The sequence below is a fragment of the Saccopteryx bilineata genome, chromosome X (assembly GCF_036850765.1).
Source record: "Saccopteryx bilineata isolate mSacBil1 chromosome X, mSacBil1_pri_phased_curated, whole genome shotgun sequence".
Classification (NCBI taxonomy): domain Eukaryota; kingdom Metazoa; phylum Chordata; class Mammalia; order Chiroptera; family Emballonuridae; genus Saccopteryx; species Saccopteryx bilineata.
In genome coordinates, this window is record NC_089502.1 from 103409123 (window position 1) to 103426265 (window position 17143).

The following is a 17143-nucleotide window of genomic DNA, read 5'->3' on the forward strand; positions in this document are numbered from 1 at the left end:
ACAAGATTAAACAAGAACATTAATAATAGCATCTATACCTGTATCATTTTGTGTCATTCCCCCCACCCCACCCCGCCCCAGAAATTACCCCTCTCCTAAATTTTGTGTTTAACATTCCCTTGCTCTTTTTTTTTATATATGTGTGTGTGTGTATTTCATATTTGTGGAGATGCTTAATCAATACATTGTTTATTTGGCTTGGTTGTGAGCTTTGTGAAAAATAGCATCATACTGTACGTGGTCTTCTGGGACTTACTTTTTCACTCATTATTTTATTTCCAAGATTCACCTGTGTTTTATATGTAGCTGTGGCTTGTTCATTCTCGATGCTGTACAATATTATTTGACAGTTAAACAAATTATTCAACCATTTATCTGTTGATGGAAATTTGGGTCATTTATAGCATTTTGCTCTTATGAACATTCTTGTTCATGTCTCCTGGCATACATGTGTAACTACTTTTCTAAGGTACATTCCTAGGTATGGAATTGTTGGTTAATAGGACATATAAACATTTGGTTCAACAAGATTGTGCTATAATGTATTTTAAACTGATGGTACCAATTTATACACCTTTCAGCAATTTGTCTTATTGACCCACACCCTAATCAATACTTGATATTGTCCCACTTTTTAATTTTTGTCATTATAATGAATGTAAAGTGATACCTCATTGTGGGCTCTATTAACATTTTTTCAGTCACTAATGTGATTAAGCATCTTTTCATGTTTACTGGCTACACATATTTCTTCTTCTGTGAAATGACTATTACAATCTTTTGCCCATTTTTTAAATTGGTATTTTTATCATTTTTATTGATTTGTAGAAACTATTTAATTATGTGGATACTCATCATTTGTCAGTTATACATGTTACATATTTCTCCTCAGTTTGTGGCTTTTTTTTTTATGGTACCTTTACACGAGCAGAAATTCCTAATTTTAATTGAAATGAAAAATTCAGTCTTTTCTGTAGAGATAGTACTTTTTGTGTTTTGTCTTCCTTAACATATGATCTTAAAGATATTCTTTATTTTCTTCTAATAAAAGCTTAAAATTTGCCTTTCACATTTAACTCCTTAACTAACCGGGATTGATTTTTGTGTGGTATAAGGGGATAAGATAGGGAGCCAGTTTTATTATTTTCAAAATGGATAGCCTTACGATCTGAAGTGCTACCTCTGATGCACATCTGTGTAGGTCTGTTTCTGGGATCTCTGCTGTTTGCTAACTTTTTGTCTAATCAGTACCACACTACCTTAATTGCTTAGCTTCATAAAGAATCTCGATATTGCCTGACCAGGTGGTGGTGCAATGGACAGAGCATTGATTGACCTGAGAGGCTGAGGACCTAGATTTGAAACTTTGAAGTCACAGGTTTGAAGCCCAGGGTCACTGGCTGGAGCCCCCTGGTCAAGGCATGTATGGGAGGCAGTCAAAGAACAACTAAAGGCCCTGGGCGGTTGGCTCAGTGGTAGAGCATCGGCCTGGCATGCAGGAGTCCCGGGTTCGATTCCCAGCCAGGTCACACAGGAAAAGCGCCCATCTGCCTTTCCACCCCTCCCCCTCAACTTCCTCTCTGTCTCTCTCTTCCCCTCCTACAGCCAAGGCTTCACTGGCCCGGGTGCTGAGGACAGCTCCATGGCCTCTGCTTCACTTGCTAGAATGGTTCAGGCCACTGTGAGCAATGCTGCAGATGGGCAGAGCATCACCCCTTGGAGGGCATGCCGAGTGGATCCTGGTGTGGCGCATGCGGGAGTCTGTCTGACTGCCGCCCCGTTTCCAACTTCAGAAAAGTACAAAAAATAAAAAGAAGAAAGAAAGGAAAGAACAACTAAAGTGCTGTAACTACGAGTTGGTGATTCTTATCCCTTCCTGTCTGTCTGTCTCTCTCTCAAAAAAAACCCCACAATTAAAAAAAAAAAGAATCTCTATTTGCTAGAGCAAAATCTTCCCATTTTATTCTTCAGGAATCTCATATATTTTTTGTCCTGTGTTATTTCAAACAATCAGCTTGTTATGTTTTATAAAAATATTGGAATTGCAGTGTATCTATAGACAGTCTGACGAAAATTGATATGTTTATGATGTTGAATCTTCCTAGCTATGAATGTTATATATCTTTTCATTTTAAGTAAATTCTTATATGTCTTTTGGTAGAGCTTTTTAATTTTCTACATAAGGTCTTGCATATCTTTTTTTTCTTTCATTGCTTTTATTATTTTTTAAAACTTAAAACATTTTTTACTTATTGAAGTTATTGGGGTGGCAATGGTTAATAAAACTTTATAGGTTTCAGATGTAAAATTTTGTAGTACAAGTCTTGCATATCCTGTGTTAGATTTATTCCTGGTATTTGTGGGGTTTGCTGCTGTTATATATGAGATCTTGTTATGTAATATTTTTTCTTTTGGAGGGGTGTAGCAATGAAGTTGATTTTTTTTTTAAATGTGAAAGGAGGAGAGATGGTGAGACAGTCTCCCGCATGTGCCCTGACCATGATCCACTTGGCAACGCCCAACTAGGGCTGATGCTCAATCAACCAAGCTGTTTTCAGCACATAATGCTATTGCTCAGAGCAACTGAGCTATCCTCAGCACCTGGGGCGATGCTCAAACCAATGGAGCTACAGGCTAAGAGAGGGGGAGAGGGGGAGAGACACAGATAGTTGCTTCTCTTGTGTGCTCTGATTGTGAATTAAACCTGGGAAATCCGCCTGACCTGTGGTGGCGCAGTGGATAAAGCGTCGACCTGGAAATGCTGAGGTCGCCGGTTCGAAACCCTGGGCTTGCCTGGTCAAGGCACATATGGGAGTTGATGCTTCCTGCTCCTCCCCCTTCTCTCTCTCTGTCTCTCTCTTCTCTCCCTCTCTCTCTCCTTTCTAAAATAAATAAATATAATTATAAAAAAAAACCAAACCTGGGAAATCCATATGCTGGGCCGATGCTCTGTGCACTGAGCAAACTGGCCAGGGCCAAAGTTGATTTTTATTTTTGAAATATTTTTATAAGACTTTATTTATTCATTTTAGAGACAAGAGAGAGAGAGACTTTTCCTTTCTTTTTAAAAAAGATTTTGTTTTAAAGAGAAGAGAGAGAGAAAGAAAGAGGAGTGGGGAGGAACAGGAAGCACCAACTCCCATATGTGCCTTGACCAGGCAAGCCCAGGGTTTTGAATGAGTGGCCTCAGCATTCCAGGTTGATGCCTTATCCACTGCACCACCACCGGAGGTCAGGCCCAAAGCTGATTTTTTAAAAATTTTTTAAAATTTTAATGGGGTGACATCAATAAATCAGGGTACATATATTCAAAGAAAACATGGCCAAGTTATCTTGTTAATCAATTATGTTGCATGCCCATCACCCAAAGTCTGACTGTCCTCCGTCACCTTCTATCTAGTTTTCTTTGTGCCCCTCCCTCTCTCCCTCCTTTCCTCCCCCGTCCCCCCCAACCACAACACCCTTGTCCATGTCTCTTAGTCTCGTTTTTTTGGGGGGGGGTTTTGTATTTTTCTGAAGCTGTAAACGGGGAGAGACAGTGAGACAGACTCCCGCATGCGCCTGACCGGGATCCACCAGCACGCCCACCAAGGATGAGGCTCTGCCCACCAGGGGACGATGCTCTGCCCCTCCAGGGCGTCATTCTTCCAAGACCAGAGCCACTCCAGCGCCTGGGGCAGAGGCCACAGAGCCATCCCCAGCGCCCAGGCCATCTTTGCTCCAATGGAGCCTTGGCTGCGGTAGGGGAAGAGAGAGACAGAGAGGAAGGGGGGGGTGGAGAAGCAGATGGGCGCTTCTCCTATGTGCCCAAGCCAGGAATCGAACCTGGGTACCCCGCACGCCAGGCCGACGCTCTACCGCTGAGCCAACCGGCCAGGGCCTCTTAGTCTCGTATTTATGTCCCACCAATGTATGGAATCCTGCAGTTCTTGTTTTTTTCTGATTTACTTATTTCACTCCATATAATGTTATCAAGATCCCACCATTTTGTTGTAAATGATCCGATATGTCATCATTTCTTTTGGCTGAATAGTATACCATGGTGTATATGTGCCACATCTTCTTTATCTAGTATTCTATTTTTTTTTACACTAATTAAACCCTTTAAGCAAATTCTTGGCCAATACAGCAAGAATCCATAAGAGTAGTGTCCTTAACATGTTCACCAAGTCCATGTTGGCACCATCACCATTCCAAATCCCTGCAAATGCAACCCAACCCCAGTTCAGTCTGTTAGGAGCTGTCACAAGGAGCAGGAGTCCAGGAAAAGTCCACATCCAGGAAAAGTCAGCATGGCACTGGAATTGTTGTCACAATTCTCTACTTTGCAGCTCACGTCCAAGTCCCAATGACTGCTGCTTCTAGCTGGTAATGATCCAGGTAGACTGGAAAAGCCATCTGCAGCATGTGTGGAGATGGAGCTTCTGTTCTCCTCTGCCTGGAGAGATGAGACCAGGTTGCTTTTCCCTGGGGCTCTGTGACTGTGGCATGGTAAAGAGAACCTTGGGATACACTAAGCTGGGTGGCAAAGGTAGATTCATAATAGAAGTTGGCAAAAGGGGGAAAGAGAGCTCTAAATTAGGAGTAGGTCCCAGCCTGAAATATGAGTGGGGCATTGAGTTAGGAGGAATAAAGGAAACACTATATATTAAAGCAGCAGAAAATAGGACTATCAACACCCACAACAGAGATCTCCGAGGGAAGAATAAAAAAACCTGACTATTCTGGCAAGACATAGGCCCTTGTGCAAATGAGATCAGTTTACCTACTTCTTGGAAGAAATACCCTAGGCTCATCCACAGTGTTGTAGATGGGGCCAACGGCCCTGGGCACCTTCAGCCTTCCATGGCAAACCCCAGCATTCTGGACAAGGTTAGGTCATAGGTAGCCGGAGCAGGGCTGGAAGAGACTGAACCCTCCGTTAGAGGAGCAGGGAGGAAGCCTACCTTGCAGTGTCCCTTTTCCTCACAGCAAAGGCATGTAAGTCTGGCAGGTTTTAGCTAAAGCTGATTTTTAAATATTGATATTATAGCCATTTATGTTGCTAAACATATTCTTTTTAAACAAACTTTTAATTTTAGAATAATTTTATAGTAATAGAAAACTATATAAAGAGATAGTCTAGAGAGTTCCTATATACTCTTTACCATAGCATATTTGTCAAAACTAAGAAAGCCACATTGCTATAATACTACCAACTAAACTCAGACTTGGTATGGATTTATCATTTTTCCCACTAATGTTCTCTTTCTGTTCTAGGATCCAATTCAAAAATACTACATTGCATTTAAGTTGTCCTGTCTCTTTAGTGTCCTCTGGTCTATGACAGTTGCTCAGTCTTGACTCGTTTTTCATGACCTTAGCACTTTTGAGGTATACTAAAGAATTTGGATTTGTCTGAAGTTTTCCTCATAATCAGACTGGGCTTGTTTTTGGAAGAAACACTACAGAGCTGACGTGCTCTTTGCATTACATCATACCAGGGACATGGGACAGCCCCATGACATCACTGGTGAGGCTGACCTTCATCACTTGGTTAAGATGGTTTCCACGTTCATCCACGGCAAAGTTACAGTTTTTCCCTTTTCATTCTCTGTTCTCTGGAAGAATCTAGCCCACCCTCAAGGAGAGGGGAGCAATTAAGCTCCACCTCCTGAAGGGGGTATATTTACATGTATTATTTGGAATTCTTCTGTAAAAAAATGATTTGTTTCTTTTCCCTTATATACTTACTTATATATTTATATGCTCGTTTATGCAGTCACTTGCTTTTATCAGTATGAAGTCGTGCATATTTCTTTAATAATTTTGAGTTATAAAACCAGTACTGCTGAATATTATTTGTCTTGTTGTTCAAGTTGTTCCAGCTGGAGGCTTGTTCAGGTTGATCCTGTTCCTTCTCACATGCCCTCATCCTTTTGTTTGTGAGCACTTCCTTACTTGCTGGCATTTGAAGCTGCTTCCTACGCATCTTGTATTTTTTTCTGCCTCAACCCTAGAATCAACCATTTCTCAAGGAGCCATGGTTCCTTTTAAATTGCCTGAATATTCTTTTGTTTTCTATGATGACAAATATATCAGCTATAAATCTTGATAATTTGGGGGTTTTTTCTTTCCAATCTTTATTCCTTTATTTTTATTGTCTTACTAAGATAGCCAGGACCTCTTAATAAGATAAGACTGTTGAATAGAAAAGATGATAGTGGGCATCCTTGTCTTGTTGGATGTTTTATTTTATTTTTTAATTTTTCTGAAGCTGGAAACAGGGAGGCAATCAGACAGACTCCCGCATGCGCCCGACCGGGATCCACCCAGCATGCCCTCCAGGGGGAGATGCTCTGCCCATCTGGTGTGTCGCTCTGTCGAGACCAGAACCACTCTAGCGCCCGGGGCAGAGGCCAAGCAGCCATCCCCAGCGCCCGGGCCATCTTTGCTCCAATGGAGCCTCAGCTGCGGGAGGGGAAGAGAGAGACAGAGAGGAAGGAGGGGGGGTGGAGAAGCAAATGGGCGCTTCTCCTATGTGCCCTGGCCGAGAATCGAACCCGGGTCCCCTCGCACGCCAGGCCGACGCTATACCGCTGAGCCAACCGGCCAGGGCCATGAAGAGTATATTTTTAATTAACGTCTTAGTGGTTACCCTGGAGAATACAATTAACATTCTAACTTGAAACAATCTACTTTGGACTAATTTTTTTTTATTGATGAGAGAAAAGAAATATCAATTTGTTATTCCACTTATTTATACATTCATTGGTTGGCTCTTATATGTACGCTGACAAGAGATGAAACCCACATCCTTATTATATCAGGATGACACTCTAACCATCTGAGATACCTGGCCAGGGCAGGATTAATTCAATAGTATATAAAACAATTTGCTCCAATATGCCTCTGTTCCCTTTCCCCTGCTTTGTAGTATTGTCATACAAATTACTTCTTTATACATTATAAGCCCATCAACACAGTTTTATTATTATTGCTTTATATAGTTATCTTTTACAACAGATAGGAAAATACAAGTACAGAAATCCTTTTTTTCATAATAGCTATGGAGTTACCTTCAAGTGTCTGTCTATTAAGTCCCAAATATTGGTCCCCTCAAGGACATGTTCTTTTTTTAAAAAAAGTTTTAAATTTTAATTTATTGTATTGACATGGTTTAAAGTGTTCCGCTCAATATAACCCCCTCTACCCACCGCATCGTGCCCCCGCCCCGTACCCCATGTAAAGTCTCTTTCCATTCTCATTTCCCCCTTAGCCGCCTCCCCCACCTCCACACCCCTCTGGCTAGTGCTACCCTGTTGTCTGTATCTCTGTGTTATGTATGTATAGTTTGGCTAATGCCCTCACCCTCTTTCATCCAGTCACCTCTTCCCCCTTCCATCTTCCCTCTGACACCTGTCCCTCTGTTCCCTGTGTCCATGTCTCTGTTTCTGTTTTGTTCCTAAAAATATGGAATACTTTGCAAATTTGCGTGTCATCCTTGCGCAGGGGCCATGCTAATCTTCTCTGTATCGTTCCAATTTTAGTATATGTGGCTGCTTTTACCCCCTGAATATGTATCATAATATACTGTTTCTTTGCTTGTCTCACAATCTTTTGTCAAAAACTGGACATTTTTGATACTCTAACAACTCTGGTATCAGACTCTTCCACCCTAGAGGTTTGTTGTTCTCGGTTGTATGTTTGTAGTTTATAGTGTTACTGTTATTTTTCTTGTTGCTGTTTACTTGTTCTGCATGTTTTCTCAACTAATTCTGTGAAGTCTATATTCCCTGTATTACTGTGAGGCCCCTGAGTTCTCCCCCAGCCTTTTTTTTAAGTTCTTGTTTTTATTTTTTATTATTTATTATTATTCTTTTTTTTAGTGAGAAAGAGAGACAGACAGACAGTAAGGGAGAGAGATGAGAAGCATCAACTCATAGTTACGTCACTTTTAGTTGTTCTTTGGTTGCTTCTCATATGTGCCTTGACCAGGGGCTTCCAGCTGAGCCAATGACCCCTTGTTCCAGTCAGGGACCTTGGGCTTCAGGCCATCAACCTTTGGCTCAAGCCATGATCATGGGATCATGTCTGTGATCCCATATTCAAGCCGGTGACCTGGTGCTCAAGTTAAAGTAGCCCGCACTGAAGCAGTAACCTCAGGGTTTCGAACCTGGGACCTTAGTGTCCCAGGTAGATGCTCTACTTACTGCACCAGAGTCAGTCAGGCTAAAGTTCTTGCTTTTATTTTTATTTTTTTAAAGAATTTTTTTAATATTTTTATTTATTTATTCATTTTCATTAGAAAGAGAAAGGAGGGGTGAAGAGATAGAACAGGGGGAGGAGCAGGAAGCATCAACTCCCATATGTGCCCTGACCAGGCAAGCCCAGGGTTTTGAACCGGTGACCTCAGCATTTCCAGGTTGTTGCTTTTCCCACTGTGCCACCACAGGTCAGGCTCTTGCTTTTATTTTTAAGCCTAGATTCCTTGGGGTCACACTTGGTAAGTATAATTTGATGGTCAGGCAGTGATTGGTCAAATAGATTTCCTTAAATTCCTTGTGTATATGTCTCCTGCCTTCTGCCATGGAGATCCGTGTGAGCAGGCATGGCTTCATGCTTCAGCCAGTTTCCATGGCAGCTTTAGATTTCACTGTCTGCTTGCACAGGGCCTCACAGTCAGCCAGATGTGAGTGACTCGGCTCTCTCCTTTTTCATTTCTTTCTTGGGCACTCACACAGCAATGTGATCCTTTTAGATCCCCAGGAACATATCGGACCTTTTCAAATTTTCTGTAGTTGTCTCATTCTCCAGGATTTTCTCTAAAATTCCAAGCCAAAGCATTTATATCTCTCTGTTGTCTGGAATTTAGTCAGCTTTTGGCTCCTGAACCACTGAGTTGAAGAAGGAGAGAGAACGGGAATAGCCGCAAGTTAAAATGTCACAGAATCTGCTGTCTTACCAAGATTTAGTAGTTTCTGTTGAATAATTTTCATTTCATCTATGTCTTTGGTTAATTGCCAGAGTTTTGAGATGGTTCACTTTAGTTGGTTTGCCTGTATTTTCTTTCTTTTTTTTTTTAACAGGGACAGAGAGAGTCAGAGAGAGGGATACATAGGGACAGACAGACAGGAACGGAGAGAGGTGAGAAGCATGAATCATCCGTTTTTCATTGCGGCATCTTAGTTGTTCATTTATTGTTTTCTCATATGTGCCTTGACCACAGGCCTTCAGCAGAGCGAGTAACCCCTTGCTCGAGCCAGCGACTTTGGGTCCAAGCTGGTGAGCTTTTTGCTCAAGCCAGATGAGCCTGCACTCACTCTGGCGACCTCAGGGTCTCGAACCTGGGTCCTTCGCATCCCAGTCCAACACTCTATCCACTGCACCACCGGCTGGTCAGGCTGTATTTTCATTGTTTAGTTCAATAGCTAATTCACCAAAGCTCGCACTCTGCCATTGCATCTATCTCTATTGCTCCCATCTTTAAGAAAGTATAAAACTGTCTTTGTTCCTCATTCCCTTGCAGCTATGGCTTAATTTCTCTTCTCCCTAACAGTAGAACTCTCTACTAAAAGAGTTGTCATTCTTCAGTTTTTCCTACTCTTTCCCCTTCTGTTTGTTCTTATCAAATGTATTGGAGCCTGACCAGGTGGTGGTGCAGTGGATAGAGTGTCGGCCTGGGACACAGAGTACCTTGAAACCCTGAGGGCGCTGGCTTGAGCGTGGGCTCACTGGCTTGAGCGCGGGATCACTGCCTTGAGTGTGGGATCATAAACATGGCCTCACAGTCACTGGCTTGAGCCCAGATGTCACTGGGTTGAAGCCCAAGGTTGCTGGCTTGAGCAAGGGGTCACTCACTTTGCTGTAGCAACCCCCACACCCCCTTCAAGGCACATATGAGAAAGAATTAATGAGTAACTAAGGTGCCACAACTATGAGTTGATGCTTCTCATCTCTGTCCCTTCCTTTCTGTCCCTGTCTATCTGTCTCTGTCTCTCCCAAACAAAAAAGAAATATATTGGATATGTAATAAAAGAATAAAACATTATTATATACATGAGTTATAAAGATAATATAATGAAAACCCAAGAACTCACAAGATTAAACAAGAACATTAATAATAGCATCTATACCTGTATCATTTTGTGTCATTCCCCCCACCCACCCCGCCCCAGAAATTACCCCTCTCCTAAATTTTGTGTTTAACATTCCCTTGCTCTTTTTTTATATGTGTGTGTGTGTGTATTTCATATTTTTGGAGATGCTTAATCAATACATTGTTTATTTGGCTTGGTTGTGAGCTTTGTGAAAAATATTATCATATTGTACGTGGTCTTCTGGGACTTACTTTTTCACTCATTATTTTATTTCCAAGATTCACCTGTGTTTTATATGTAGCTGTGGCTTTTTCATTCTTGATGCTGTATAATATTATTTGACAGTAAAACAAATTATTCAACCATTTATCTGTTGATGGAAATTTGGGTCATTTATAGCATTTTGCTCTTATGAACATTCTTGTACATGTCTCCTGGCATACATGTGTAACTACTTTTCTAAGGTACATTCCTAGGAATGGAATTGTTGGTTAATAGGACATATAAACATTTCGTTCAACAAGATTGTGCTATAATGTATTTTAAACTGATGGTACCAATTTATACACCTTTCAGCAATTTGTCTTATTGACCCACACCCTAATCAATACTTGATATTGTCCCACTTTTTAATTTTTGTCATTATAATGAATGTAAAGTGATACCTCATTGTGGGCTCTATTAACATTTTTTCAGTCACTAATGTGATTAAGCATCTTTTCATGTTTACTGGCTACACATATTTCTTCTTCTGTGAAATGACTATTACAATCTTTTGCCCATTTTTTAAATTGGTATTTTTATAATTTTTATTGATTTGTAGGAACTATTTAATTATGGGGATACTCATCATTTGTCAGTTATACATGTTACATATTTCTCCTCAGTTTGTGGCTTCTTTTTATGGCACCTTTACAGGAGCAGAAATTCCTAATTTTAATTGAACTGAACAATTCAGTCTTTTCTGTAGAGATAGTACTTTTTGTGTTTTGTCTTCCTTAACATATGATCTTAAAGATATTCTTTATTTTCTTCTAATAAAAGCTTAAAAGTTTGCCTTTCCCGTTTAAGTCCTTAACTAACCGGGATTGATTTTTGTGTGGTATAAGGGGATAAGATAGGGAGCCAATTTTATTATTTTCAAAATGGATAGCCTTTCGATCTGAAGTGCTAGCTCTGATGCACATCTGTGTAGGTCTGTTTCTGGGATCTCTGCTGTTTGCTAACTTTTTGTCTAATCAGTACCACACTACCTTAATTGCTTAGCTTCATAAAGAATCTCGATATTGCCTGACCAGGTGGTGGTGCAATGGACAGAGCATTGATTGACCTGAGAGGCTGAGGACCTAGATTTGAAACCTTGAAGTCACAGGTTTGAAGCCCAGGGTCACTGGCTGGAGCCCCCTGGTCAAGGCATGTATGGGAGGCAGTCAAAGAACAACTAAAGGCCCTGGGCGGTTGGCTCAGTGGTAGAGCATCGGCCTGACATGCAGGAGTCCCGGGTTCGATTCCCAGCCAGGGCACACAGGAAAAGCCCCCATCTGCCTTTCTACCCCTCCCCCTCTACTTCCTCTCTGTCTCTCTCTTCCCCTCCCGCAGCCAAGGCTCCACTGGCCCGGGTGCTGAGGACAGCTCCATGGCCTCTCCTTCACTTGCTAGAATGGCTCAGGCCACTGTGAGCAATGCCCCAGATGGGCAGAGCATCACCCCCTGGTGGGCATGCCGGGTGGATCCCGGTTGGGCGCATGCGGGAGTCTGTCTGACTGCCTTCCCGTTTCCAACTTCAGAAAAATACAAAAAAAAAGAAAAAAGAAGAATAAAGAAAGGAACGAACAACTAAAATGCTGTAACTACGAGTTGGTGATTCTTATCCCTTCCTGTCTGTCTGTCTCTCTCTCAAAAAAACCCCACAATTAAAAAAAAAAAGAATCTCAATATTTGCTAGAGCAAAATCTTCCCATTTTATTCTTCAGGAATCTCATATATTTTTTGTCCTGTGTTATTTCAAACATTAATCAGCTTGTTATGTTCTATAAAAATATTGGAATTGCAGTGTATCTATAGACAGTCTGAAGAAAATTGATATGTTTATGATGTTGAATCTTCCTAGCTATGAATGTTATATATCTTTTCATTTTAAGTAAATTCTTGTATGTCTTTTGGTAGAGCTTTTTAATTTTCCGCATAAGGTCTTGCATATCTTTTTTTTTTTCATTGCTTTTATTATTTTTTAAAACTTAAAACATTTTTTACTTATTGAAGTTATTGGGGTGGCAATGGTTAATAAAACTTTATAGGTTTCAGGTGTAAAATTTTGTAATACAGGTCTTGCATATCCTGTGTTAGATTTATTCCTGGTATTTGTGGGGTTTGCTGCTGTTATAAATGAGATCTTGTTATTTAATATTTTTTCTTTTGGAGGGGTGTAGCAATGAAGTTGATTTTTTTTTAAATGTGAAAGGAGGGGAGATGGTGAGACAGTCTCCCGCATGTGCCCTGACCATGATCCATTCGGCAACCCCCACCTAGTGCTGATGCTCAATCAACCAAGCTGTTTTCAGCACCTAAGGCTATTGCTCGGACCAACTGAGCTATCCTCAGCACCTGGGGCAATGCTCAAACCAATTGAGCTACATGCTAAGGGAGGGGAAGAGGGGGAGAGACACAGATAGTTGCTTCTCTTGTGTGCCCTGATTGTGAATTAAACCTGGGAAATCCATATGCTGGGCCGATGCTCTGTCCACTGAGCAAACTGGCCAGGGCCAAAGTTGATTTTTATTTTAAAATATTTTTATAAGATTTTATTTATTCATTTTAGAGACAAGAGAGAGAGAGACTTTTTTCTTTCTTTTTAAAAAAAGATTTTGTTTTAGGCCCTAGCCAGTCGGCTCACCAGTAGAGTGTCGGCCTGCCGTGCGGGGGACCTGGATTCGATTCCCGGCCAGGGCACATAGGAGAAGCGCCCATTTGCTTCTCCACCCCCACCCCCTCCTTCCTCTTTGTCTCTCTCTTCCCCTCCCGCAGCCAAGGCTCCATTGGAGAAAAGATGGCCCGGGCGCTGGGGATGGCTCCTTGGCCTCTGCCCCAGGCACTGGAGTGGCTCTGGTCCCGGCAAAGCGATTCCCCAGAGGGGCAGAGCATCGCCCCGTGGTGGGCAGAGCATCCGCCCCTGGTGGGCGTGCTGGGTGGATCCCGGTCGGGCGCATGCGAAAGTCTGTCTGACTGTCTCTCCCCGTTTCCAGCTTCAGAAAAGTACAAAAAAAAAAAAAGATTTTATTTTAAAGAGAAGAGAGAGATAGGGAGAAAGAGGAGTGGGGAGGAGCAGGAAGCACCAACTCCCATATGTGCCTTGACCAGGCAAGCCCAGGGTTTTGAATGAGTGGCCTCAGCATTCCAGGTTGATGCCTTATCCACTGCACCACCACCAGAGCTCAGGCCCAAAGCTGATTTTTTTTAATTTTTATTAATTTTAATGGGGTGACATCAATAAATCAGGGTACATATATTCAAAGAAAACATGTCCAGGTTATATTGTCAATCAATTATGTTGCATGCCCATCACCCAAAGTTAGATTGTCCTCCATCACCTTCTATCTAGTTTTCTTTGTGCCCCTCCCTTTCTCCCTCCTTCCCTACCCCCGCCACCCCTAACCACCACACCCTTGTCCATGTCTCGTTTTTATGTCCCACTAATGTATGGAATCCTGCAGTTCTTGTTTTTTTCTGATTTACTTATTTCACTCCGTATAATGTTATCAAGATCCCACCATTTTGTTGTAAATGATCCGATGTCAACATTTCTTATGGCTGAACAGTATACCATGGTGTATATGTGCCACATCTTCTTTATCCAGTATTCTATTTTTTTTTACAGTGATTAAAGCCTTTAAGCAAACTCTTGGCCAATACAGCAAGAATCCATAAAAGAGTAGTGTCCTTAACATGTTCACCAAGTCCATGTTGGCACCATCACCATTCCAAATCCCTGCAAATGCAACCCAACCCCAGTTCAGTCTGTTAGGAGCTGTCACAAGGAGCAGGAGTCCAGGAAAAGTCCACATCCAGGAAAAGTCAGCATGGCACTGGAATCGTTGTCACAATTCTATACTTTGCAGCTCACATCCAAGTCCCAATGACCACTACTTCTAGCTGGTAATGATTCAGGTAGACTGGAAAAGCCATCTGCAGCATGCGTGGATATGGAACTTCTGTTCTCCTCTGCCTGGAGAGATGAGACCAGGTTGCTTTTCCCTGGAGCTCTGTGACTGTGGCTTGGTAAAGAGAACCTTGGGATACACTAAGCTGGGTGGCAAAGGTAGATTCATAATAGAAGTTGGCAAAAGGGGGAAAGAGAGCTCTAAATTAGGAGTAGGTCCCAGCCTGAAATATGAGTGGGGCATTGAGTTAGGAGGAATAAAGGAAACACTATACATTAAAGCAGCAGAAAATAGGACTATCAACACCCACAACAGAGATCTTCGAGGGAAGAATAAAAAAACCTGACTATTCAGGCAAGACACAGTTAAGTCCTTGTGCAAGTGAGATCAGTTTACCTACTTCTTGGAAGAAAATACCCTAGGCTCATCCACAGTGTCGTAGGTGGGGCCAACGGCCCTGGGCACCTTCAGCCTTCCATGGCAAACCCCAGCATTCTGGGCAAGGTTAGGTCATACGTGGCTGGAGCAGGGCTGGAAGAGACTGAACCCTCCCTTAGAGGAGCGAGGGGGAAGCCTACCTTCCAGTGTCCCTTTTCCTCACAGCAAAGGCATGTAAGTCTGGCAGGCTTTAGGCAAAGCTGATTTTTAAATATTGATATTATAGCCATTTACGTTGCTAAACATATTCTTTTTAAACAAACTTTTAATTTTCGAATAATTTTATAGTAATAGAAAACTATATAAAGAGATAGTCTAGAGAGTTCCTCTATACTCTTCACCATAGCATATTTGTCAAAACTAAGAAAGCCACATTGCTATATTACTACTAACTAAACTTCAGACTTGGTATGGATTTATCAGTTTTCCCACTAATGTTCTCTTTCTGTTCTAGGATCCAATTCAAAAATACTACATTGCATTTAAGTTGTCCTGTCTCTTTAGTGTCCTCTGGTCTATGACTCGTTTTTCGTGACCTTAGCACTTTTGATGTATACTAAAGAATTTGGATTTGTCTGAAGTTTTCCTCATAATCAGACTGGGCTTGTTTTTGGAAGAAACACTACAGAGCTGACGTGCTCTTTGCATTACATCATACCAGGGACGTGGGACAGCCCCATGACATCACTGGTGATGCTGACCTTCATCACTTGGTTAAGGTGGTTTCCACGTTCATCCACGGCAAAGTTACAGTTTTTCCCTTTTCATTCTCTGTTCTCTGGAAGAATCTAGCCCACCCTCAAGGAGAGGGGACGAATTAAGCTCCACCTCTTGAAGGGGGTATATTTACATGTATTATTTGGAATTCTTCTGTAAAAAAATGATTTGTTTCTTTTCCCTTATATGCTTATTTATATATTTATGTGCTCATTTATTCAGTCACTTGCTTTTATCAGTATGAAGTCGTGCATATTTCTTTAATAATTTTGAGTTATAAAACCAGTACTGCTGAATATTATTTCTCTTGGTGTTCAAGTTGTTCCAGCTGGAGGCTTGTTCAGGTTGATCCTGTTCCTTCTCACATGCCCTCATCTTTTTGTTTGTGAGCACTTCCTTACTTGCTGGCACTTGAAGCTGCTTCCTACGCATCTTATATTTTTTTCTGCCTCAACCCTAGAATCGACCATTTCTCAAGGAGCCACGGTTCCTTTTAAGTTGCCTGAATATTCTCTTGTTTTCTATGATGACCAATATATCAGCTATAAATATTGATAATTTGGGGGTTTTTTTCTTTCCAATCTTTATACCTTTATTTTTATTGTCTTACTAAGATGGCCAGGACCTCTTAGTAAGATAAGACAGTGTTGAATAGAAAAGATGGTAGTGGGCATCCTTGTCTTGTTGGATGTTTTAGAGCAGTGATAGTCAACCTGGTCCCTACCGCCCACTAGTTCCTGCTTTCATGGTGGGCGGTAGCAGAGCAACCAAAGTATAAATAAAAAGATAGATTTAACTATAGTAAGTTGTTTTATAAAGATTTATTCTGCCAAACAGCAAAAATCCAACATAAAGTACTTGGTAAGTAATTATTATTTGCTGTAACTCTGCTTTGTAAATTTTACAAAGTAAAGTTACTTCCCTACTTTATAAATCAACATTACTGTGGAACCGGTGGGCGGTTAGAAAATTTTACTACTAAGGGAGATACAAAAGTGGGCTGTAGGTATAAAAAGGTTGACTACCCCTGCTTTAGAGGAAACACCACTAAGTTTTCCCTATTAAGAATGACAAGTTCTGTCCCTGGCCAGTGGCTCAGTTGATAAAGTGTTGCCTCAGCATATGGATGTCCTGGGTTCAATTTCTGGTGAGGACACATAGGAGAAATGACTATCTGCTTCTCCCCCCTCTCTCTCCCCTCCTTTCCCACAGCCTCAGGTGCTAAAATAAACCCGGTACTCAAGCATCAGCCCCAGACAGGGTTCCCAGGTGGATCATGGTCAGGGCACATGCAGGAGTCTGCCTCACTATCTCCCCTCCTCTCACCTAAAAAAATAAAATAAAATAAATGACAAGTTCCATCTTTTTTCTGTATGCTAAGAATATTTTTATTATTGTTTTTAAATCATGAAAGGGCACTGAAATTTTAATCAAATAACTTCTCTGTTTTTTAGAATAGTTAGGGGTTTTTTTGTTTTGTTTTGTTTTGTTTTTGTATTTTTCTGAAGCTGGAAACGGGGAGAGACAGTCAGACAGACTCCCGCATGCGCCCTACCGGGATCCACCCGGCACGCCCACCATGGGCCACGCTCTGCCCACCAGGGGGCGATGCTCTGCCCCTCCAGGGCATCGTTCTGTTGCGACCAGAGCCACTCTAGCGCCTGAGGCAGAGGCGAAGGAGCCATCCCCAGCGCCCGAGCCATCTTTGCTCCAATGGAGCCTCGCTGTGGGAGGGGAAGAGAGAGACAGAGA

General features: G+C 41.7%; 1 long non-coding RNA gene and 1 other non-coding gene across 2 annotated transcripts in view; one reads left to right on the forward strand and one right to left on the reverse strand.

Moving 5' to 3' along the window:
* Positions 1 to 17143, forward strand: part of LOC136317299 (uncharacterized) — a 62348-nt gene that overhangs the window by 43825 nt on the left and 1380 nt on the right. The gene's annotated exons all lie outside the window — the stretch shown is intronic.
* Positions 7447 to 7551, reverse strand: LOC136317947 (U6 spliceosomal RNA). Its single transcript, XR_010727936.1, has one exon. It is a non-coding gene; the product is annotated as a U6 spliceosomal RNA (small nuclear RNA).